Source organism: Fringilla coelebs (genome assembly GCF_963513975.1).
Source record: "Fringilla coelebs genome assembly, chromosome: 5".
Lineage (NCBI taxonomy): Eukaryota > Metazoa > Chordata > Aves > Passeriformes > Fringillidae > Fringilla > Fringilla coelebs.
The window spans coordinates 21284101-21311115 of NC_140033.1; the positions used below are offsets into that span (position 1 = coordinate 21284101).

At 38.4% G+C, this 27015-nt stretch overlaps 1 protein-coding gene across 1 annotated transcript in view; it reads left to right on the plus strand.

The window, feature by feature from the left end:
* The first annotated feature begins 24669 nt into the window (after nucleotides 1-24669).
* The window catches only part of POT1 (protection of telomeres 1), a 56413-nt gene continuing 54067 nt past the window's right edge, over nucleotides 24670-27015 (plus strand). The window contains exons 1-2 of the mRNA XM_084205628.1: nucleotides 24670-25051; nucleotides 25684-25769. The gene's annotated coding sequence lies outside the window, so the exon portion shown is untranslated. The remainder of the gene's footprint in view (nucleotides 25052-25683; nucleotides 25770-27015) is intronic.

A 27015-nucleotide genomic window follows, 5' to 3' on the forward strand; every position in this document is an offset into this window, starting at 1 on the left:
TGATCGTCTTCCAATGCTTCACTGTCCTGTGCTTCTAGTGACTCAGCACTTGGAGCTGCAACCACCCACGCTGCATGCATTTCTGTATGTTCAGCTGAGTTCTCATTAACACAGTCCTCCTCTATCAAAGGTTATTCTTCCTTTCTCTAGATTTTTCTCTGGTCTTTTGGTCTCAGGGGCTTGTGATTCCCAAAGGCTGGTCTTGCCAGTTAAGAGTGAAGAAAAGAAGGCACCAAATACCTTGTTTTTTTCCATGCCCTTTGTCTGCAGCCCCTCTTCCCTATGCAGCCCTGGGGCCAGGTTTTCCTTAGTGTTCCCTTTGCTGTTTATGTACTCACATTATCCTTTCTTTTTATCCTTCTCATCCCTTTTCCAGATTCAATTCCAGGTCAGCCTTGGCTTTCCTAATCCCATCCCTGCATGATCAGACAACCTTTGCAGAGCAGCCCCTTCATGCTACGCCCTGGCACAGTGCTAAGTTCCAAGGTTGGAGCAGGCTGCTCGAGGATTTGTGGGGCTTGGATTCTGCAGCCTGTCTGTGCTACTGGTTCTCTCACTGTGAAGACATTCCATCACCTCCAGAGAGACTCTAGCTCCATTGTCTCTAACTCCATTTCAGGAGAGAAAGACCTCCTTAAGCCTAAGCAAATTCAGCTTGAGAGCCCCTCTTCCCACTCTATATTCCTCAGGCCCCCAACACCTTAATGGCCCTCCTCTATCTTGTTTCTAGTTTCCTGATATTTCTCTTCTACTGAAGTACCCAGACTGGACAATTGTAACAGGTTAATAGCAAAAGATTTGTCAAGGGATGACCATAATTTTAAATTATGGCCACCTTCAAAATTGTCAACTCTTCTGAGTAATTCCTTTGATTAAAGAAAATGACTTCTGACATTACTAAAGGAAAAGCTATGCTGACATACAAGAGTTAAAAAATTATTCAATCTTTCTAGCTGTCCATCTTCATCTGAGATGACAGAGTTTGTGATATTTGAGAAAGTATAATCTGGCAACTGAAACAACAGTTTCAGGAAACTGAAACTTGTTAATTGAACTAGAGTAAAGGTGAAACCTTGTTCAAACACCTTTTCTGCTGCCTCAGACTGTGAAATTCTTGTACATCTGTTTTGCTTATTCTTTCCAACAGCCAAGAAAAAAGGAATTGACTGCAGTGATTTGATCATTTTAGATAGTGCAGGACAACACTGTAGCTTTCAGAGTAAGAGTTTTTATTTCAGAAGAAGAAAAAAATCCAATAATTTAACAAACCTTCTTTTAACATGATTCCTTGGAAAGTTTGGACTTAGAATTTCAGGATGATTGTTGAAACTCACAGGAAAGAATCAGGAACAAAATAAAGGAAAAAACCCCAAACCTACGTGATTTGCTTAAATAAAAAGGACTAATAGCAGTATTAGTAATGCTCTAAAATATATCCAAAAAATGTAATTAATTCATAAAAATATATGTTTAAATATCATTTAAACTTTTAGCTAGACGTTGTAAGCCAGATGATGCAAGCTTAACCATATTTTCTTTGTACATGTTGTTACTGCATTTCTTAACAGGAGCTGCAATATTTTACAGTATAATAGGCAGAGATTATAATTAAAAGGTTAAAGAACAGAGTTTAAAATGCTAATTTCATATTCTCATGCTTTGTGTCAAGTGGGAACCTATGTGTGATATGCTTATGACGAGAGCTTCCTGACAGCAAGAAAGATTTGCCTATTTTTTTCAGACATAATTAAGAAACAGAGCAATAAATTGAACAACATTAGTACTATGCAACATTTCCAGGCCCTGATCTGAGGAGAGCTACTTTTTCCAACATACAATTATTATTTATTATTATTTATTTATAGTCTTTTTCCCATAGAGCATGGCTAGGATCATTGATTCACTTTAGAACTTATTAGTTAATGTCTCAAAAAAAGACATTTAAGCCAAAAGCAAATAGGAATGATGCTGAGATGGAAATGCTGTAGAAGAATTTAAACCAGAACAAAACAAAACAAAAAATATAATCAAAGGAAAAAGGAGAGTGTGCAAAATTTACATATTTGTTCCCACCTTCCAACTAAAATATGTAATATAACGCCTGTCTTAAGGCTGCTTGTTCTCTCCATTAGATTTGCCTGTTTGGTTTTATCTTTTAAAAACAGGTCTATTGTCACTGTCATATTTTCTAGAAAAATCCCCTTGCCCAGGATTTTCTCCTGGGAAGCCTCAGTTTCTCATGTTTTGCTGCTTTGGAATGTGATTTGGAGATTGTTTTTCCAACATGTGAATTGTTTTTACTTAATGACCAATCACCATCAGCTGTGTCGGACTCTGAGGAGTCAGTCACGAGTTTTCATTATCATTCTTGTTAAGCCTTCTGTCTGTATCCTTCTCTTTCTTTAATATAGTTTTAGTATAGCATTCTTTTAATATAATATAGTATCATAAAATAATAAATCAGCCTTCTAAGAACATGTAGTCAAATTCCTCATCTCTCACCTTGTCCTGGGGACCTCACAAACACAACAGGCTATTGATTCTATGTTTAGATTTTATTCTGAGGAAATTTTTTCATTTGTCATGCTACAGAACTGATTGCTCATATATAGGATACACATTCACATTTCCTCTTGTACTCATCTCATAGAAACTGAGGTTCTTCAGGTAGGATAGAGAAGAGAATTGGAAAACTGAGAACTCGTGGGTTGAAATAATGACATTTTAACAGGGAACACAAATGTCATGGGCACAAGAAAAGCAAAACAAGGAATATTCAGCTATATCCAGGAAAGCAGTGCTCCATCACACGACTGGGGAAGACAGATGCTGCCACTCCAAAAGTCTCACCCTTCCTTCCCCTCTCTTTACATGTTGAGCATGTTGCCATATGATCTGGAATGCCACTTGAGCTGGCTTGAGTGAGAAGTCCTGGCTGTATCTCCTCCCACCATCCTGAGCAGCCCCAGCCTCCTTGCTGGTGGGGTGGTACACGTAGCAGAAAGGCCTTTGACACTGTGCAAGCACTGCTCAGCAAGAACAACAACTTCTCTGTATTGTCAACACTGTTTTCAGTATAAATACAAACCACAGCCCCGTACCAGCTGCTGTGAAGAAAATTACCCCAGTCAAAACAAACACAGATAATTTTTTAACAAATCACAGGAATAATAGACCATTGAAACAGAATTCAGCAGGGTTTTCATCTTAAAATGAAATGAGAGCATTGGGATCTGGGACATGTTCTCATCCCGATCACTGAGCTGAACAGTTCTCTGGCAGTCCAGATGCTCTAAGGGTATGAGCAGAACTTCAGGGTGCTCTAGGCCACACAGCCTGTTGAATTTTGCTGAGCAAAACTGGAACAGCCACTGAGCTGACAAAGGTCCCCAGAGCTAAGCCCCATCCCTCGACAAAGCTATTGCTGAGCAGCAAGTCGGGCTGTTGCACAGGGAGGGCAAACCTCAGCTGAGGCCATGCCCAGCGCAGGCATCACTGCATCCTCACCAGCAGATCCCAAACCCACAGCATCTGAGCACGGTGAGCACAGCAGGGATGCCCACAACAGTGGGTTCCACCCACCATCCAGAGAAAGCTGAGGTAACAACTCAGTCTAGTATCAGTCCAGGAAATCTAATCAACAGCTGGGCAATGATGTGGACGAGGCTGGAGACAGGCAGATGAGATGACACTAGGGGCTCAGGCTTGAGCTGCAATGAGACTTCTGGCCGTGGCATGAGTGTAGAAGGGTAGGGGTCCAATTCTAGGCTTGACAGGACGCCAGAAATGTTTCATAATGGGACTTAGGAGGCCCAGAGGAAGGGGGTTTTACTATTAGCAAGAGGAAAATGCTTTCAGCAGGGTCTCTAAGCTGTCCTCCAATGTCTGTAGCAAAGCATCCCAGTGTCATTAGAGTTAGAATTACCTTGGGTAACCGACTGTGAAGGAAAAGTAAATGACTGTAGACAGACCCATAAAAACAAAGAAATAATTAAATAGGTCCTTGTGGATGAGGAGCTTTTCAGAAAACAGAGCAATGGTTGAGCCTATTTATCATTTGGTAGATGGTGCTCTGACTTTACAGGAAGAATTAAAGCTGCTTATTACCTCTCCCATTTTCAGTATTGATCCTGGTGTTGTAAAAAATAGTGCTTGGATTATGATGCCAACTGGTTCCTGGGAAAGTAGACAGTACACAAACCATAAATTTTACATTTCCTTCCCAATGCAACAGCATTGCCCATCTTGCCTATTTTACTCACTATTAGTGTTAGTTAAATTTAAAACTATTAAAACCCTGGAAATAAAGATTAAAAGGGACCATTCTGCTCTCTGATTCTAGATCCCTTGGTTTCTGTTCCATAATGTAATTAATAGATTGCTTAGTTTAGTGTTTGAAGTAATTGGTGTTTTTACCATCACTGTTTTTTCAAAGGCTATTCCAAGGTATTTTTTTGCCTGGCCTGTAGTCAGGATGTGAACCTGTCAATACTATTAACTCCTACAATCAAATGTTCCTGATATATTTTTAAAATAAATGGCTACTTTTATGACTGGTAATATAATGTTATTTATTTTATAAACAAAATGTGATCAATATCTGAATCTGTGACAAGAAAAGGCCATTAAACAAGTGATAACAAGGTCCCATCCTGTCAGGCAGGCATGGATGATCAGATCATTGCCATGTCCTCAGACGCAGCACTAAGCCTCTTTCAAAAGTGTTTATTAAGCAAGGTGAAATCATGGTCTGATCAAAATTAATATCTGCACTTGACATCCACATAGCACTGAAGCGCTGTAAATAATTATGGTAGAGGGAATCTCCACCAGACAGAAATTCAAGAATAGTGAGTGTTTTCTGCCTATAAGTTTTGCATCATTCTCCATTCCTTTGCCCAACTTTTATCCAGATTGTGGTAGAGATATGCTAATACTCGTCCAATAATGGAAAAACATTTAAAAGAATCCTGTTTCCTCCAGCTCTGCATTTTTCAAGTATCTGACCATTGTCATTCCCTATTTATTAAATATTTCATTTATCTTTATGCTATTTTGGCTACAACAGTACTCCCAACAGTGAAAGAAGGTCACTAGGACAGCTTAGTAGTGGCACTAGCGCTCTTCTGTGACAGCTGGTTTTAAGACCCAGGAGTACTCTCAGTATGTCAGTGCTCTAGTGATAGAATTGTTGTGTAAATTTGGATAACCTCAATCTACTCTTATTCATAAGAAAGATAAAAAACTGGCTCTTGGCTTGCCAGTATTACAGAAACAGAAATCTGCCTTGGACCATTGTTCACCAGAACTCCAGGGAAGCTGTTTAGTTAGTTGCTCGTGGGTCTTTTATTGTCCAAGTATTAGTTAATGCAACTATACTGCGTTTTTGAAAAGTAAAAATCCCATAGAGAAAGGATAGATTCCTGTACTTCAATTGACAGCTTTAACTTTGGATGTTGGGAGCTGGATCCATATCTCTCTGAACACCTGCAATTACTTTTCTGTCAGGAAATCTCATATAGTAAAAAAAAGCCCAAGAAGAAATCACTAGGCTACTCAGAAGAGCTTGTAATAACTTACCTCTGGTCCTCAATAAATTCCTGTTGTTTGCCCTAAGTGAAATCCCGATTTTACATCATGAGAATCTGTAAATTACATTTTAAAAACCTGAGGTAAAAATCTGAGGAGATAGTTTTTCCTTTCTTATATGAACTTTCACTAAAAGAGAGATGCCAAAATCAGTATCTTTTAAGAGATCCGACTCTTTGGGTTTTGTTTTTATTTTGTGGTCATGAAAATTTCTAATTTTTTTTACTAAGTCTGCTCCATCTGACTATAGAATTTGGAAAAAAATAATCTTCCTTTCCCTATATGTGATGCTGTTGCAATTACCAATGCTTGTCCTTTATATCAGCCATTGTGAGATTTCCTACTGATTTCACAAGGATTAGTTATGTCAGTATATTAAATGACTGCATCTGTGACTATAGAGAATTTAAAAGGATGTGATACATTGATTACTGTATGCTTTTAAGCACTTCTGCAGTTAACTTATGTGCTTCTTGCATTTTATGACATCTTGTTGCATATTTCATTTACAGCAAAGTCTATTGTCAATATTTTTTCAAAGCATCAGTGTATGGATTTGGGTGATTCATGAGGGGCAAAACCACTAAATTACTAGACCTAGGTAGTTACAGAGAAAAGTTTGAGCCTCTGAGATATAACACTTATGGTAACTTGAAGCAATAAAAGCAACTTTATTTTTTTCCTGAATCAACCCTTTAGCCAGTTTTCTAAGTAGGAAAGACCCAACTCACTTTTCAGAATGCAGTCTCAGTATTGCATGCAGTCGCAGAAATTCTAGATTGCAAGAGATTAGACAGAATTTTATTGAGAGCAAGTTAAAAATTAAGAGAAAATCAAACTGACATACCTGATTATGCTAGTAAGTTAAATTTACTGAGAGTATTCCTTGGTGTTGAAACCAGGTTGTACAGAGAATCTTGTTTCTAAACTAGTAACCACTGTTATTCTGGAAAATTAGATGGTTGCATGCAAACTATCTATTGGCAGTCCTCATTGGAACCTTTCAGTTCCAGCATCATGCCTAGGAATTCTTTGAGTGAGTTACTCATGGCACATTGAAAAATCCTGCTAAACACACTAGCTGAAAAGATAAAAGCTTAGTAGCATTAGCAGTTGTGTTCCAACACTCAGAAGCATCATTACCTACTGCATAAAGAGCTAGAAATTTTTGTCAAGTATTAAGATTGCATGAATAATGCACATATAAAATTTTAGATGTACATAAAATAGACATATAAAATAAATGCTGTAACAGTCAAATTATGTGGCAACAGCTCCTGTGGCATTCCTATATACATATGTTTATTCATCCTCATTCAATTTTACATCGCTGCCTTATATTGGATCTAATACTGTTTACTTATTTGCTATTGATCTCACACCACTCTTTTGCTCCAAGTTAAAGCTGAGGAGCCCCCTGGCAAGGGAACCTGCTGCATTTTTACTTGAGCAAACCTACAGAGCACACACAAAACAGAGCCAAAGCACAACAATGTTCACATGTTCCTTCTGTCACATATACTCTGACTTTTTTATGGCCATTATTCAATAAAATCCTCTAACTAACTATATTAGATCACAGAGTACTCTCAAGCTAGTTCATCATTCAGCAGAACAGCACCTTACATGGACAAGGCTGGAGAACGTGGAGCTGAAAACCAGTAGTTCCAAGTTGAATCTGTAATAACACAAAACAAAGGGGACTTTCTCCTGTCTAGGTAAACTCTGTTGGTGCAATGTCAGCAAATACTTGCATGCATAGAGCCCAGCTGAACTAGACAAATAAAACTGTTTCCATGCAGCTCCAGACAAACCCAAACTGTCTGGCTGCTTGCAGGTCACCTGTTCTATTATGCCCACCTTTGGAAGATATTTTGAGTGCACAGATCATGACTTAAAGCAGAGGAAACTTATTTCAGGAGACTACCAAACACTTCTTGGTAATAGAATGTAGAAAGCACATTATGGCTCTTGTTGGCCAAACCCAGCCATGATCATATCCTGTAGCTGCTTCCAGTTGATTACCAGACTGAACACTTTCTGAAGGAACAAGGGATTGTTGAAGACTTTGTGAACAACCTGCTGCACAGGTTACAGGCTGGGATAAATGCCATGGACCCCAAAGAGTGAAAAACGATCCTCATAATTTAAAGCATCTTTCATCTTGAGGACAGAACATCAAGTCTGAGGAATTTATAGACTGCCAGGAGAAAGAGACAAATTGATTTCCAGAAAAGTGTTTTGAGCAAGAGCAGTTTGATTTGTCAAATTTGGTATTTCTCTCTGCTGACAGAGAAAATGTCAGGTGTACTAGCACAAATCAAAGTTCCTCAAGTAATGTTTGCATGCATGTCTCAGGAACAAAAGAATTTTGTTGTTACCCTGGGCTCTCTGACATCTAACTGCACAGCAGGGCCAAGCGTGGCCAAGCGTGCAGGTTACTGCTGAGAATGTGAGTCAGAAGCAATTGTATAAAAGATTGTAAGTAATTTCTTGTCCTGTTTGTACCATAAATTGTCCAAAGACTTTTATGATTTTGTGAATATCAGTTACACGTCTCTGCCCACACATTCAAGTAATCTCAAGCTCATACTCCTGTCACTGCTTGGGCCAGCACTAAGATCATTTCTTGTCCTCTGAAGCACTGCCATATATATGTTGTTCTGCTAAGCAACAAATTGGCTTTGTCTTTATTCAGAGCCTGCTGTCATTTTTCAGAAAAACCTAAAGCAATTTTCAAAAAGCTGAACTGATCACTCCACTGCATGCAGGAGATTCAATCAGTACAAAAAACAGTAAAATAATTACATCCCACAATATTTCTACATCACATCATGACTTGCTACGTTGAACAGGCTATATCATTTCATGAAGTACAGTGATGTGAACTAAACTTAATTCCAGTTTAGAATTCCACCCAATCCAAATTAGTTTATACATTTGTATTCTTATTCGCCGTCTTTTCCTTTATGTCATGGTTTCAATCCCAGCTGGTGATGCAGCAATGCCCGTGCTGGGCGTGGCCTCAGCTGAGGTTTGCCCTCCCTGTGCAACAGCCGGACTTGCTGCTCAAGGGATGGGGCTTAGCCCTGGGGACCTTTGTCAGTTCAATGGCTGTTCCAGGTTTGCTAAGCAAAATTCAACAGGCTGTGTGGCCTAGAGCACCCTGAAGATCTGCTCATACCCTTAGAGCATTCCAGTGCACATTTCAGCCACATCATGTGGACTGAAGGATCGGGATGAGAACATGTCCCAAAACCCAATTCTCTCATTTCATTTTTAGATGAAAACCCTGCCGAATTCTGTTTCAATGGCATTTTCACCCCACCACTGCAGTAGAATGGGAAGGAGAATCAAAAGCAAAACCTGGAGGTTGAGATAAGAATAGTTTAATAATTAAAACCAAAGCAAAATACAATAATAATAGTAAATAATAATAATAATAATAATAATAATAATAATGACAATAAAAAGGGGAAAAAACCCCAAGAATTATTTATGCACAATAACGGTGCTCCTCACTGACTGATGCAAGATCCCATCCTAGATCAACACCACTTCCAGGTAACTCCCCCAGGTTATATATTGGGCACAACATTCTACGGTGTGGAACATCCCTTCAGCCAGTGTTATCCACACCATTCTCATTCCAAGTCCAAACTACAGCATTGTATCAGCTACTGAGGAGAATTTAACTCTACCCTAGCTGAAACAAGGGCATTCTAGTAATTTACACAGTATTGCTTCTTTTAACTTGTGTCATCTGTTAAAACATGGTAAAACTCAATTTCACTAAAATAATAAGAAACATGTGTGAAAAGGAATGAGAGACAACTGTTAATATCGATCTTTCCCTGGTTAACTGACATGGTAACAGATTAATATCTCTGGATATTAATCTTAATAGGGAAAAAATAGCAAAAAAATTAAGTGGAAATCTTCTTTACTAACACAACTTTAAAAGCATGACAATATTTAAGGAATGCAGTACTCAAGTTGTTTACCCAGGCAGCAGAAGAAGTGGGTTTTTTGCTCACCCAAGTGCTTACAGGTTTTATCCTCATCATTTTTATAACTCACACTCTAATAACTTTTGAATCTGACCCAAATACTTTCTCAAGGGGAGTCCTGAGTTTCCCCAAACCAGTGAGAATTTCAAACATAAATCTTTGCTGCGCAGGAAACTCTCAGATGTTGTTAAATAGCTTTTAATGAAGACCTCCTGCTACCTTCCAAGCCTCATTCTTTTGTTGAGATTTAAAAGTATATTGCACTATTTCTGAATTAGTCACACTTGAAGCAATCTCCAGGGGTTTCCTTGCCAGTCTCTCAGGTTGCGTCACAGAAATGTTGACTTTATGAACTGTGAATGAATTGGAGAAACTGACAAATTTGTCAAGCCTGAATTGGAACGTAAAGACAGCTTGTTTGATGCAGTAAATCATGTGAAAACTATTTCCAAGGAGCCTCTTGACAAGCTGTCAGGACATTGGTTGGACAAGCACCAGGTAGCGTTACTCAGGACTGGAACAGCAACCACAGTGAGGAAACATGTCATTTCAGCTCTGTATTCCACTTCTTGAGAACTGGCTGTCATATGATAGAAAATATCCTTTCTGTCAGATTGATTTTATATACTAGGGTTCTACAAACTGGCTGCTTTAAAAGGTGCACATTCCCTAAGTGTAATGTCAGGCACAAAAGCCTAAACTAGGCAGGTTCCCCTTTTCTCAGCAGTGGGGAGAGACAGACTTTTCCAGAGACTCCTTCAGGGATCACAGGTGAGGTTCCTTCCATGAGTTCCCTCTAACATGGCTCATCTCCTGGGTTCTTCTCAGCCCCCTTCTCTAGCCAGTTGAGGTTCCTGAAGAGTAGGCAGCACAGCCATCAGCTGTTCCTCCCAATTTTGCATCATATTCAGACTTGCTGAGGGTGCACTCTATCCCCCTGTCCAGGCCAATAACAAAAATGTTTTGGGCAAAAATATATCAGCTGATGGTTCACTTCACTAACAAGTGTCCTCCTGCAGGACTTTGCCCTGATGACCACAGTTGGAACAGCCAACAGATGAGTGTGTTTTCTATTCTCTCAAACCAATTTTTGGTTTTCCAGACTGTTTTCCTGTTCTTACAGTTAGAAAAGACAATGGCTGTAACTTATTCTTACTTTCTGAGGATGTTTCTCTTCTCTGTGAAAAATTGTGAACAATTTTCAGTAGTATTTTTAAAAAGTGCAATTAATACTGCACTGATTTAAAGGAAAAGCATTATCTGAGACTCATGGCCCCACCTGATAAGCTCTGATGTTTTCACAACATCTGCTGACATCCTTTGGCTTTCATAAGAGCCTTATAAAATTTTAAAATCTACTCTTGGAATATTCCTCTGTAGTTATCAATAAACTTTAATGGCTAATTGTTAGCCTCTATCTTGTTTCAGAGCTCTTAATCATCTCAGTTTATTCCCTAAGTGACATTGTATAGCTTTACAAAAAGTTATAGATGTCTGGTCAGATAGTAAAATGTTAATTGTATCTTTTATTGGTTTTATAGCCTTTCTTTTTGTCCTGTTGCTTTGTTATCTTGTTTTCCATTTCACTTCTTCATAACAACTTTCTCTGATTTTCTATGTGCCTATGACAGTTAAATAATTCATATAAGGATTGTTCATGAGTTTCCATAAATATCCATTAATCTCTGAAATGTCACTCTATATAGAGAGTCCACATCAATTCTCAGATCACTACATGCAACACCTGTTGATACCAGAGGAAGCTGTGCTCTGTTATACATTATCATTTGAGGTGGTACTGGTACAATTTCCATTTTATCAGTACCACCTGACAAACATTTCCAGAACAATCTGATTCCTGAAATGAATATAAGAAAGGAATATTTTTAATATTCTGAGTAGTGTATTACTGTCTGTTGCAAGCACATCATGTGGGAAATCACTATATTTCAGTGGTTATTAAGTTTAGAGTAAGATTATGGTAGCAAATAGACAACCTATCAATCAATGTCTTGCTATTATCTTGCCTAGGAACTTCATGATTGCCATCTCTGAAACTTCTTACCTCTGAGATGTGCCAAACTGCACTGCCCTAAGAAAACTCTGTAGAAAGTTCTTTTCATAGAGGCCAGAGACCCCGGCTAATATTCTTTTCTTCTGATCCCAAGAATTTCATGAAACTATGAAGAATGATGGATGAAAAAAAAGGCAGAATTTGGTAGTGATGGCATTTTCAAGAGTTTAAGAGAAGTACAAAGTAATCAGCCTCAATCACTACTGCAATAATTTTTGCCTTTTTTTTTTCTGTTTGTGATTTCTAACATCATTTAATAAAATATATTAGTTGTGAGATATTTGAATCCTCTGAAATTACAGTTGGCTATTTTTCCAATGAAGGTAATATTGTACACTCTTTATTATAACCCTTTTTTTACACCTTGCTCACCACAACTCATTCCTTTGGACTTTTTCTCCCTCTTGACTTCTCACAAGTGGACACTGGCTTCTGTCAGACCAACAAGAAAATGGACAGATGACTCACTAAGAAATTGGACTGCAATGGTGGCAAAGCTTAATTTGCTGCTGTGTTGAAACTACCTCTCATCAAACTGACCTTATTACATTGCTGGCCTTCTCTTGTGCCAGTTGAAAGCACTTACTGTCAGTGGCTGGTGTTCTCCTCAGGACAGTGCAGGGTTAGTTCCTGATAAATCTCCTACTTGCTAGAGTAATACAACTAATAAATAAGAATAAAATTTGCTCATCCTGAAATAAATATAGAATTGGATGTCAATACAAATGAAATTGTCATTGCCAATGCATAGCAATATTTGTTTAAATCAGACAAATGGCTAAAAACCACACCCTTTATATATTATTTGTTCAAGTTAAAAGTTGAGGCAGGCTGAGAATAAAGGAATTATTAAAACTGATGAAAGCAAGTCGAACTTCAGAATTCTGATGAATCTATTCAGTTCTTAAAGAGTGACAAGGGGAATATTTGAAAATGCAATATGTATAAAACCTTTTGTGTTGGTGTGGCAAGGTTTTGGGGGTGAGTAGTTGCAGGGGTGGCCCCTGTGGAAGAAGGTCAGAGGTTGTCCTGCACTGGACACAGTCATTTCCAGCTAGCTCTCCACCCATCACAAGCCAAAGATGATCCCATCGCTGAATTTGATGTTGCCTCCACAAAAATCTTTTTATGAAAGGGTAGAAACTCTTGAGAGAGGAGGAGAGAACATGCAGACAATGAGGGAACAGAGACAGGTGGAGGGAACCTGAGGGAAACAGCAAGAGAATACCGAGGTCAGAGAGGCAGGAGCTGTTCCACGGCAGAGCACAATTCCCAAAGGCACAGAGCCTGTGGAAGGCCCATGCCAAAGCAGAGGAAAAAAGCAAAGGAGCGCCAAAAGGAACCCTGACTTGCAAACACTGCCACCCCACCACCATCGGATCCCTTATCTCATTGAAAGTACAAGCTGGGGCAGGAACAAGCTGGGAGGTGAGAGGTGCCTGATGTGAAGCTTGGGAAAAGAAGTGGTGTATTTTCTTAAATGTTTTAATGGTTATTTCTTGTTTTGCTTTTGTTTCTCAATACCTGAAAGAGTAACTAAGTATTTATATTAATTTTCAATAAATAATTTGCCCAGTTTGAGTCTACTCTGCCTGCCACAGCAATTGTGATGTGCTTGTCTTTATCCTGAAACACAAGCTGTCTTCTGTTCTGTTTGCTCTTCAGCCCTACTGACAGTGAGAAGAGTGAGAAGGAGCTGTGCACTTGCCTACCAGCCAGGACCAGTCCACCACAGACCTTTCTGGAAATTTTCTTTCTCATAATGTTGCTCACCTCCTCAGTAGTCCCTATTCTTAGACAGAAATTAACCTTCTTTACAGTAACCCACCCAAGTCACAGAGAAGCTCAAACTGCCACCCTCCCTGCTGTAGATGCTTCAGAGAAAGCTTCACATTTGAGATGATAAATTCAGATGTGCAGTGTTCGATCAATTGCAATGTTCTGCAAACTGAATAACACAAAAGATTTGCATGAAAATTGCAAAGAAATACTCATATTCACCAAGGTTGAGACAAATGTGACCTACCTAGCTCTTCCTCATCTCTTCCTGGAAGAGTGTCCTGTTTTTCTAGAAAACACCATCTTGGACATCAGTTATAAATAATAATATTAATTAATATATGAAATAATTTGACCACCTAATTTAAGAAAACATTGCTTCTATTAGCAGAAGCTGCAAGCTCCAAATTTGGTGTGCTATTGTGTTCCTTCCTGCTTGACTGCTTTCTTTAAGATGCAGAAGTCAGTATCAGGAAGCTTTGTCTACATTCAATGTCAGAATGCACCACCCAACTCCAATTTTTCAAAATAATTAGATGCTTGGTTGAGCACCTAGTCATAGTCAATTCAGTTAAATGCAATTGTAACTATGATATATCAGAAAACACTGTTTACAATGCTTATAACTTTTTGCCACTAATCAAATTATCAAAGAAATTTTGACATCTATTTTTGAAACTTCTTACCACTTTGTAGATTTTTATGTTATCTACAAAACAATTAAATAAACAACATTAAAACACACAAACCACAAAAGTGAATGACATTGTCAATATACAAAAAACAACAAAGAACAAATGTAGCATAAAAATGGGGCAATGAACAATCAAGCAAGATTGCTTAAAATAAAACTAAATGGCAGCTCTTAAGCTCATATTAATCACATCCAATCAAATACAATGAATATATAAGTCACAAAAAAGCAACAAATTTTAAATATTTCACAATCTGCATACAAACAAATTTCCATCCTTGTCCAGTGAATACTTTGAGTTCACATAAATAGCTGACAATAATGCTAACTGAGAATAATACAGCTTTAAGAAATGAATAAATTTAAAGTGAGCAAAGGTTTCAAGCCAAATCTGAAAAAAATCATAGAAGAATAGAGTTAAAATGACCTTCAGAAGGTGTCTTAACTATCTATTCATCTACTCTGAGACAAATCATCTAGCTAAACTAAATATTTTATTAACCTGGCCCAAAAAAATCATTCAGTAACGCAGATCTCAGAAAAATTATTCCATGCCTCAGCATTAATTTTTTTTGGTCAGAAAGTCTGTCCTATTGTCAAATGCAAATAATTCACTACAGAATTTAAGGTTATTACTTCTCCTCTGTACCATGGACACACATACACACAGAAATACTTTTTTTTTTTCAAAAATATACATCTCTTTTTATATACACATGACTCCACATTAGAAAAATTTTGGGCCTAAATAATCCCAACTCTTTCCATCCATCTCTGGTAGTCATGTTTCCTCATTTACACTGATGTCCTTCAGAATGCCTCCAATGGATTGATGGTTTTATTTTCTCAAAGTTTTATGACAGAAACATGACACATTACTTCAGCTTATCAGAACTCCTGAACAGGAAGGTTATTTTATGCACCGTACAGGTTTTTTGTGCAATTTGTAATTTATTTTTTTTTTAAGAACAGAATGACGTCTGACTCACATGTGATTCATTCCTTTCTTCTCTAAAGAACTGCCACACAGCCCATTGTTTATCCTTGTGTATTTACACTGTGATAGGTTTTTTTGCTTGTCTCTTTTGACTGCATCTTATTTTTTAATCATTTTCTTCAGTTCAACAAAATAATTTTGTAGGATGAATCAACATTATCAGTATCTGCTATTATTAAGAGTCCTCAATTTATCATACTTCCTCAGTGTGCTATATTTTTCAGAGCACGGCAGCAAGACCATCACCAAGGTTGTAAGAACATACCAGCATATTCTCATAACTCTGCAGGGCCTGAACATCTGCCCTGAGATTTCTGTGGAAATTGAGCTCATGTAGTACCTCTCAAGAGCTCAGCAGTCTGTTACATAAGGTCTTGACACAGCTGAAAAATCTGATTTCCACAAGATTCCGTGTGGCTCTAAGTACCATTGAAGTCCAGAAGAATATGAAACATCAAGTACAACACAGCTGCACTCTAAAAAATGTGCACAGTAGTGGATGGAATCACAAGCACTTTTGAGTTAGGCTGTTCTGGTTCTGGCCAGGACAGGGTTAATTTTTTGCAGTAGCTGGGAGTGGGCATGGCTGGGACTTATGGTGGTGTATATGCTACACCAGGGTGAGGGAAAGGAACACTCTTCTGGGGAGAAGAGGTTACTGCTAGTCAAAAAAACGTGGTATTGTCTGTTACTGGGGTTTTTTTCCATGTGAACAGTTTCTTTCGTTGTACTTTCTGTCATTAGTATTGTTGCTGTTACTGTTCTTTTTCTTGTTTCATTGCTGTTTCTAGTAAATTGTTCTTATCACAACTTGTGACCCTTGCCTTTCCTGTCTCCAATTCTCCTCTCCACTCCCCTGCAGAGGAGGGAAAGGGGAAAATGGGGGAGTGAGAGAGAGTGAAGCATGGTTTGAGAGTCTTGCTGGGGGCACTGTCCTAAGCCATGACATAATCAAATTCTAGAAGTAAAGATGAGTACAAACTCATCACTACGCTGTTAGATACTAACACAGAGGTCAGGTTTTTTTGTGCTTCCCTCTTATTCAGTTGCTAAGGAAGACTTTCTGTCATGAAATGAAAAAACAAATGGCATATTTTGTCTGACTTTGAATTGTTTGCCTGCTTCCAAATGTAAAAACTGTTTCCAAAAACTGTTTCTGGCTGTTTCCAAAACCAAAAACAGGTTTATGTTTACCATGTTTTGGAAAATGCTGTTTCTGTTTTTCCTGGACAAAGAAGCTGTAAAAAGTAATTATGCAGCCCAGGAAAATACACAGACAAAAATGTTTGGAAGACTGAAGACAAACATCTTCCAAGTTATAGACATTTTTAAATAAGGTCGTCTCTTGTTCCTGGTAGAGCAACTTCTGTTCAGTTGTTCATAGAACGTGTAAGCTGAAAAGGTTAAGAGCATTGGACCCAATGCTTTAGCTTTGGGCACTGAAAAGCATTTAAGACCCTTTGAGTTAAATCCTGAATTAAGGATCTCTTAGAAAACATTCAGAATATCTCAGGATAGGAGGTGAACATGTGATTAGGCGAGCAAGTGTGACTACATAAAGTCATTCTGTTTAAGCTACAGGTTTTTTTATTCCTTTGTTTCAATTTTAATTTCAATTTCATTTTCCTTTTACCTTTATTTTACTGAAAGCCAAAAGAAATGCATCATTAAAAAAATACTTTGATGCAAAAATGAATTGAGAATTAAATGAGAACAGGACAAAAAACAGGAGAAAAAATTTGGAAAAATCCCACCATAGTCAATGAAGACAGATTATCAGAATTGAGCCCTAATAGCTAAAGTATTTTCAAGTAGAGAATAAATGGGTTTTGTGCTTTTGGGGTATTTTATATATCCCAAAAGGTCCATATTTTAATAAATTATAATTCATTTTATGTATAGAAGTTTTCTCCAGGCTGGAGAACTCGATGTCTGGAAAACTGGCACCATCATGACACATGAAAGCTACAAAATCTAATAGAAATAAGCTTCCCAGTAACATCTTTTTCCAAGTCTCCTTCAGCTTCTTGACATATTTTTTTGTTTCAAAGTAGCTCACTACATATTAATTTAACTCCTATTCTAAGTTTCAAAGTAAGTAGCTCACTACATATTAAATTAACTTCAATTCCCATTTTCTCAGTGTATTTTGACTACAAACCTGGTGAGGTGAAGACAGGCTCTTTTGTTTGCCACTACATTGTTAAACACAATTACTTCAGTTCATGATGGCATCTATAGATTTTCACAGTGAGGAAAGCAATGCGTGTGATAATAACTGTAGTTAGAATTTCATTCTTGAAATGGAAGAACTTGAATTTCCAGGTAAACTGGTTCATAAAGACTTCTATTTAAAGACTATTTTCTAAAGGAAAAAATCTCAGGTTTTAGTACATAGTCATAGAAAATAAATTGCTTCAGCTATTGAAAATAACAGAAGAAGAAACATTTTACTATTTTAAAAGTAATACATAAATAGCTTTTATTGAAATAGTTCTGTTTATCTGCCCTCACACAACTGTACCCTTTAATAAGCTCTTTCAATGAGTTTTTCAAAAATGTGTTCCTGGATTCCTGTCCAGTGTTGTCTGCCACTGATGCACACATAACCAAAATTCACATGCAATAAATGGATATACAAACAAATGCTCCAGCATTAGAAGATTAAACACTCCAGTGATGACACTTTGGTTTTAATTACCTTGTAGTTATAGATGTTCTGCTTTTCTCACAAAATATCTTAATACATCCCTGGTTTTTTTCCTGTGTTTCCAACAAATGAAAAAATCCAGTGCTTCTGAAGTGTAGGGGTTTCTTTTTGTTATCTTACTCCTGGGACATGCATCACACTAACACATCAACTCTTTGGGCAATTTTATGAATTAGATTTTTTTTTTTTTTTGCAGAAGCCTTCTTAGTCAGTGCAAGCTTATAACCATCAAGCACAAACCTCAATAGCTAGTCAGACAGCTGAGGCTTTAGAATAAAGAACAGTATTTCACCATTCTTAGAGCTAGTAAGTATTTCAACTGAATTACAGAAAAACTTCTATGCAAAGAGCTAAGGAATTTCCATAATTGATTTCTACAGAAGGCTTTTGGATGCCTTATTAGAAAATAAAATCCTGTTGCTAAGAAAATTAGCTAAGAACACAACCACTGAGCAAATATATTTAATCGGTATATTAAATTTAGAAAAGAAAAATGTCTCATTTTAAACAAAGTTAATACTTAATACTTGCAAACAAAAATCTAATCTGCAGTATCTGTGATGATTCAATAAACAGGAAACCTTTGGAGCCAATGAAAAGACTAACACTGAATTCAAACAGCTTTATGTCAGCTTCCAAAATTTAAACTAACTGTAATAAGTGAATATATTCTCTTAGCATTTGTCTTAATAATGTTCAAAACCCCAATAAGTTTTGAAGTCTCCAGCTGGCACAAGAATCCTTTGCAAGAGACTCCATGTATCACATATCACCTACTTTTACAAGCAAACTTGGAGATTCTCAGATGCACTTTAGAGCTGCTGAACTACAGAATTGCTGCAAGCAGATGTGTCTCCAGGATCACATTAGTGGAGACTTTCTTCATTTCCTTGCCTACATTTATCCTCTCCTATTTCTTTTTCCTTATCTCCTAGACACAGAATAAAATTGTCTCCTGCTCAAAATGAGTCTTTCTTCACCCAATAGTCCATTAGTGAGTTATTTAAAGCTGGCTTCTTCTGATCAGGGAGCCAGCCATGAATCTGCTCAGTGATTGAGCTACTGAAATATCAGTAATAGTCTGTGAAAATGTTCCGTGCTATCATATAACTTATACAAATCATAACCTATACAATTTGGTCTAATAAAAGATTTATCCTCCTCTACAATTCTTCCTTCTTAAATTATCATAACATACCCATTAAATACTTATAAATATATGCTCTATTTATTTTTACACCCACATAACTTGTACCCATGTAAGTGAGCTTCAATCACACAGAACACTAATATAAGACAAACATCAAAGAATAACTTATTTTAGTACTTCATATATACTTATTTCAAACTACTCTAATTCTGGTCTCTGCATTTCAGATTTCCCAGCAGTTAAAGTCAAGAATCTGACTGTTCTTTACAGAAGGAAAATCCTTTAAGCAAAGTACTTTGTAATGAGAAGCATGCTATAATAATATGGTTTCTCATTGAGTGACTACACATAACTATTTCTATAAAGATGCAATTAATCAAAATTAATTCCTGGAAATAATCCAGAAATTCTTAAACATTTATACTGTAATAATAATTTCTGTGATTTTAATAAATCTGGATTTTTGACTTCTCTTAGCCTATCAGTTCTAGCAAGCAACACATAATTTCAGAGGCACTGCAAAGGATCTCTGCCTGAATTTGGCTGGTATGCATGCGAGTTCAAGTAAAAATCAAGTGCTATCATCAAAGCAAAGCAAAGTTAAAGAAGTAGAAAGGGCTGCATTTAGTCTGTGAAATGTCTCATGCTGAACTTGGAAAACATTATACCAAGGCAGCTGCTAATGAAAATAGCCTGTATTCCTATAGGAAATTCTTTTGCTACTGTTTACCAAGACATCCAAGGAAAATAAGATTGAAAAGATAGAATTTTCCATATTGTTTAAGGACCTGACTGACACTGCAATGTGTGTTTGGAAAGACATAATTAAAAAACTTGCCCAGTTTTGGGTTTTTTTTTTTTGGCTTTTAGGGTTTTTGGGGTTGGTCTTTTGTTCTTTTTTTTTCTTTTCTTTAACCCATGAACTCAAGGCTAGCTTCCAAAACCCTATCTAGCTCTTGCCTCATTAAGAGAACAGTCTTCAGAAGCACCTGTGACTAGGTATTGATTCAGTGTATAAGGCTCCTATTCCTGAAAGCTTTGATTCAACGTCTTGTGTTACATACAATTTTGCAGCATGGGGGTCCTCTTGGTCCTCCTCAAGGGAATGGAAAGTTTTTATTATTTTCAGTGAGATCAGAACTTCAGTTGCATTTGGGGATTTCCAAGGATTCCTAAACTGGTTAAGAGCAAGTGTAACTTCCATGTGGACCCCACGCCAAATCATGGGTTCAGGAAATAACACTACCCTCTTATTTATTTATGGATTTTCGTTCCGTAGTGTAAGCCGTTTTTTAAAAGCCACAAAGCAAACCAACATTAAGATCAGAATTATGGTTTTGTTTTTTTTCCACTGCTAAGGTACTACTTTTTTATTATGATACATATAAATTGCAGCATATTTCAAGATTACTGCAAGTAGTATGAGAATAAACACACTTACTGGAACATTAAAAGTCACTATCTAATATAATTCATCTAACTTCTCCTAAAATTTCTTGAATTAAAACTAGTAGCTGAAGAAGAGGAAGGTAACTACCACAAAAAAACAGGGTTAAAATTAAAGAAAAACAGACTTCTGGTTAAATTTTTGGCAGACCCAATTTTTTGTGGACTCATAAAACTGAGGTATTCTTTTATCAAACTAAAATTTTTGCTTATATACAGCTTTTTGTCAGTTTTTCCCTTTTGATTATATACAGGTCATAAAATAGGTTTAAGATTACTTATAGAATGAATTTAATTGTAAATTTAGAAAAAGTAACTGGAAATAGAAGTATCAAAAGAGGAGAGAAGCAAGAAGATCAAGTAACCATTTAAATTACTCTAGAGTTCAACTTGATGTTTCCAAATGATTTTAATTTAATTCACCTATAATGCATAAGCTTTCCATGATTTCACTTCACCATAATTTTAATTGCTAAAGAGGTCTTTTACAGACATGAGAAAAAGAAACCTAACAGAAAAGAGAAATGCATCAGTGGATTAAAGCACAATTTCCTTGCCATATTCTTTCAAATTATCCATCTTCTTACTGAATGACACAAAGCTCGAAAAATGTTTCATTCCTGAATGTATCCTTTACCACTTCATCAACTTTTTTTTCACTGATGAATTTTTCCTATTGTTTTCTATATTGAAAACTATTGTTTTCAAAATGCAGATTTAAAAATAGAGATCATAAAAGAAGACAGAGAATATTCCACCTGAAATGCTCGCTTGACAGAACTTAATAGCATAAAAATAGGTTTGATTTCTCAAAACCTTTTGATGGAAACAAAGGATGTGGGCAAGTCACACTAATCTTCTCAGCCTATCTGCTATAGCTGGCTCTTCAAATAGGAGATCATTAGTCCTCCATGTAGCCAGCTGTGCTTAAATTCCCAGCTCTGACTTAACTCTCACTGTGGGCTACTTTTATCATGCCTGTATAACAAGGTCTAAATAATATTTTTGTTCATAATCAAGCACGGTACGTGAATACCCAGTGGAAGTTACAGGATTAAAATTTATTGAGAACTGCGATGATCAAAGAAAAGAAGCCTGTTCCAGAAAAGGTTGTCAACGGTGAAAATGAGTACAAAGCATAGATGTCCCTCCAGAGGCTTCCTGAACATGGATTGATCCAAGTTCCATTTTTTGAATTGGATTTGAATTCTAAATGTAACTATAAAACACTCCAGAGACATAACTAAAAGAGTTCCAAAATAGGAGGAGGGTTGTGAAGGAAATGATTTGAAGGTAGAGAAAGGAGAAAATTGTTTCCACGGGGACTTTCTTAAAATCACTAAGTGATGAGAAACAAGAAAAAGAGAGCTGTCCCAGATATTCAGGACTGCAGAGATGGGAAAGGAAAGAGAGAGAGCATAGACTGGCAGCAGATTTATCTCTGAGGTACTGGAGACAGAAAGCTGAAGTCTCTAAAGGAAGAAGAGTCACTGTTGCAATGCTGAGCCACGACTGCTGTAATTTTGAATTGGCAAGCACCGCAAACGGGATCTTGGCATGTGTCAGAGGGATCTTGGCATGTGTCAACTTGCAGCATCCAAACAGCAGCAAGCCTCAGGGAGCCCGTGTCGCTGTCAGTGATGAATACCGCTTCCCAAAGCCGTTTAAACAACAGGCGCCAGCAAGCAGCAGGGTGTTCTCTTCCCCCTTTTTTTTAACTTTCTGCAGGTGGCAGCTTTTAAGTTCGCCTGAGCACGGCCGTGTCACGCAGGTTTCCCGGGCCAGCCCGCCCCGGTCCGGCCGCCGCCGGCACTGAAGCTCCCGTGGCCGGGGGCTGGGAGCGGGCACTTCCCCAGGGCGCCGCCGCCGGAGCGGGAATGGGGAGCGGCACGGCTCTGCAGGAGGGCTGTGGGAATCCTTAAAATCAGAGGGTTTTGGGAAAGCTGCAAAAGGCAGGCCTCAGAGACAGCAGAACTGTGATTAGAGCTAAGCAGTAGCCATGAGATAGGTCAGCAGAAAAATTATTTAAAAAGTAGAAAAGTAAAGACAAATAGAACAATGGTCTGTGTATTAACGCTTGGCTAGAATAACTCCCTAAGCTGCAGTGAGATATTAGGAAGTTTGAAGGTCAATAATGGAGCTCTGTGCATTGTGTTTTAATGCTTACAAGCAGGTATTGTATTCGAAATAATCAAGCATTGTTTTAACCTAAGGTAAGTGTGCTTATAGTGATTGGATGGAACTACTATCAATATGCTTTTGGTTTGTGTGATTGGTCAAAGAACTTATAAAGTAAATTGTAACAGTAAGTTCTTGGTCTGCTGCCTGGGATGTGAGCTGATGGCATCTTCCCATTGTCATAACCATGTAATGACTGGTGCTGGAAAATAGAACAGCTCAAGGCACGTTCCCAGCAGTCCCGTCTCGTTTGTGATTTGTACAGAGCCCCCGGCCGGCGACAGAGGGCCAGCCCGTGCCGTGCCATCAGCGCCCTTCCCTCACCCGTGCCATCCTCCTGGAGAGGAACAGGACTACTGTTATAAACGAGAAGCTTGACTAGGCCAATATTCAAGCAGCAATCAATTTATTAATTAATATGGTAAAGTATGAACAAAATAGCGCTGGGTACAGTGGAGGCAGTTTTCCCTCCAACTGCACGCCGATATTTGGGCTTACAGGTATTTATAGAGGTACTCATAAGCTTTCTCAGCAGTTTCTATTTCCAATTTTTACATCACAATTCTATAGACTATTGTGATTTAGTTTTTCTTCAGGATGCGTCCCAAAAAGGAGGATCCCCAGATGGTGGTGGTAGTTTCCGAGATGTTGGTCCGGTTTCCGCAAGAACAATGACGAATCCCATCTGGTGAAGTCCAGCTCCCCAGATGTGGGTCCCCCTTTTTAATTACAATGACTATAAATCTCATAACAGTGATGTCCAGCTTCCCTTGGTCGAAATTATAAATCCTTGAGATGATGTCCATCTTCCTTTCTCAAGCTGTTTTTCTCGCTTTTGTTAAGGCGTGAGATAAGCATATTTCCTTTATAAATATTCCAAAGCTATAGTTTCAAGGATACAAGCGATATTCTAAAATTATACTTCAAAAGGTTATTATTGCAGCACTCTTTAAGGCCTGACTACAAGCAAAAAGCAACATCCTGAATGCTGTAATTCAAATGCTCCTAAATCAATCCAGGTTAATTGCAAACAAACGCTAGGTTCAAAGGCCTTCTTCCATGCTTTACTTTCCTCAGTTATTATTAGAATTCACAGCTGTCCCATGGTCAGTCCACACATATCGCAATCACAAATACACACATTGCCTGTCTGTACCTGACACAAAACACAGCTTTGTATTTCACACTACCGTTCAAAAACAGTATTAAAAATTAAAGAAAAACAGGCTCCAGGCTAGATTTCTGTCAGACCCAGTTGTTTGGTTGACACATAAAACTGGGGTATTCTTTTATCAAAATTCTGCGCTTTTTTTTCCTCTTTTGATTCTATACAGGACAGGGCATAAGAACTTCCAATTCTTCTAGGCTTAAGATTACTGTATCGAAAGAATCTAATAGTAAATTTTATTAAAAAGTAACTGGAAAAAGAAACAGCAAAAAAAGGAGAGGAGATGATCAAGTAACCATTTAAATTAATCTGCCGCGCAAATTGATGTTCCCAAATGATTTTCATTTAATCCATCTATAATGTATAAGCTTTCCACGATTTCACTACGCCGTAGTTTTAACAGCTAAACAGATCCTTTACGGCCATGAAAACACAGAACCAGAAGAAGAAACAAGAGCACTGGTGGGTTCAAGCCCGTCCCTGTTCCCTGTCCCTGTTCCCTGTCCCTGTTCCCGTTCCCTGTCCCAGTTCCCTGTTCCCTGTCCCTGTTCCCATGCCCTGTCCCTGTCCCTGTTCCCTGTCCCTGTTCCCATGCCCTGTTCCCATGCCTTGTCCCTGTTCCCTGTTCCCATGCCCTGTCCCTGTTCCCATGCCCTGTCCCAGTTCCCTGTTCCCTGTTCGCATGCCCTGTCCCTGTCCCTGTCCCTGTTCCCTGTTCCCGGTCCCCGTCCCGGCAGGACCGCCGTGCCCGCCACCGCCGCTGCGCGTGCGCGCGCCGCCCGGACATGCGCGATGCGCGGCCGGCGCGCGGGGAGGGCGGAAGTGGCGCAGGCGGCGGCGAGGCGGGACAGGGACAGGGACAGAGACAGGGACTGGGAACGGGACAGGGACAGGGACAAGTGGGGTTGGCGGCACACGGGGACCGGCGGGTCTGTGGGCCCGGCTTCGCTTCCCTCCCGCCCCGCACACAGGCTCTGCTCCGGGAACGCAGTCCCCGCACAGCGCTCCGCGGCTTTGAAAGTTTCTTTCCGGGCGCTGAGTAAACGCGGTTGATAATTGTGTTGATGGGCTTGGTTGTAAAGGTCTCGGTTCTTGTGGATTTGCTTTCTGAAGCGATTAGTTCGTATCGTGTGAAGCGTGGGATCTGCAGAGTAGCGCTCGCCTCCTGAGGCCGCTGCTTCGCAGTGGATTGCTGCTTTCTAGAGCTGAAGTACTGTTGAGATAATAATGGCTGTGTGAGAATCCCTTTTCCTCAGGTAATGTTTGATTGTAGTCTCTTGCACAGTGTCAGATAAGTGAATTTTTATCCGAAATAAAAGGTATTTTGTTTGCTTAAGAAACCGTGTTGTATTCTAAGGAAACTAAGTATCACCTTGTTCTTAAGAGTAAGATCAGCCAAGGACATACTTCCCATAAAAGAGAAGTGCTCTTCAGCAAGAGCAAGCTGGAGCCTTGCAGCTAAGGGAATAAGATGTGTCATGCTAATGACTTGATTTCTGCTTCTGTTTAACTAGTTAATCTGACATAATATTTCACCTCTTGAGAATTCTCAAGGAACTAATATATTATAAAATCAGTCTTCTGAAAAAATTCTAGACAGACTACACACTTTGTTCACTGATGTTCTTTTAAATTTCATTAAGACTGCTGTATGACAAAAGCTTTGTCTTGTGATGGCACGTTGGGTTTGTGGTAGTTCTGTATTGCCCATTCTGTTCAAGCAGCAAATGTTCATTTTTATGACAAAGTGTTGCATAAAATATAGTGGGAATCTATGGCTGGTCTACACCGGTGTGTGCTTTCATTATGAAGCATGACTTACTTCATAATAATTTTAACTTTGGACAATTAGCCTGAATATTGCACTGACTAGTATTTGTGTTTACAGGGGCTTCAGGTATCTACCACTGTGACTGACCACATCAAGGAGATGCTGATGCTCTTGGCTATTCCTTCATTCTTCATGAGACTTTGGTGAGGTTTCCTTCAGAAGTCAACATAGTCACCTATTTTGTTCTGTTTCCCAAAATGACATTGTTCTCTTAATGCAATTTTTGTGTATGATGGAAGTATTTTTTGGTAGTAGAGAAAGGACTAAGCTTTCTAGTTAGTAGGCAGAATGTCAAGGATAGGGCAGAGGAGCACATAAGAGTCAAGACCATAGTCATCCTGAGTGTTGTTTTTCACTTGAGTGATGCATATTGCATTCTCTCTAGGGGGTAAATTGTGGGTTACATCCTTTATACAGTATATAGTCTACTTTAAACAGTCTACATCCTTTCATATAAATTTTTGTTAAAGTTGTGAAGCTCTTTGTTTGCTCACTCTCCAAATTTTTGTCACTTTAATTACTGGAAGGCAAAAGGTTTTTGTGGTTCACAGTCTTCTTTCTGCTCTGTGTATGTGTTGTGTCTCACTCCTCTTCAAGGAGTGTCCCATGCTGCTGTCTGCCTTTCTTGCAGTCTCTGTTGGTTTTGTTTGGGGATATCCATCCTTATTTATAGCTCTGTTTACACCATTTGCGGGCTTCTTAGGCTCAAGTTGAAATTATTCCTGTCAGGCTTTTGAGAGCAGCAAAGGTATTTGACAGACTTAATTACTTGCCCTGAGTTGCTCTCCAGAAGAGTTGGGAACACAAAGGACGGCACTAACAATATCTTCATGTGCACTTTGAAGGCCAACGCTCTCTCTGTTTTGGAAATTTTACTTTCATAACTTGTAGAACTGGATGCTCATATCTTTGCTTATTAATTGCTGGGAACAAAAATCTGAAAGCTTCAGAGATTAGCAGTTAGAACACATGACCTTAGTTTTATATATGTAGGAGTTTAAGATCTGTAAAAACATCCCAGTTGTTTTCTGCTGGAATGTTATTTACAATGCTGTGTGTTGTTAAGACATCTTCATGGGAAAATAAAAAAAACAAACAGAAAAATCTATTTTTAATTGCTCAAGTAGTATAACAGAGAGAAACAGGGTAAAAAAACCAGTTAATCTGTTATGTTGTATATTTCCCTGGCTCATTATACAGTTGCTGGGTAAGATCAATATTGCTGATTAACTTTGAAGCTGACTCTTTCTAGGTGGAATAGATCAGCTTCTCAGTCTGCTAGAATAAAGTGGGAAGTAGATACCTTGAACTGAAAAGCTGTGTAAATCTTCCAGTTGCTCTTTTCACTAGAGACTTGAAATCCTAGTAAGCTAACAACAATGCTGTTGT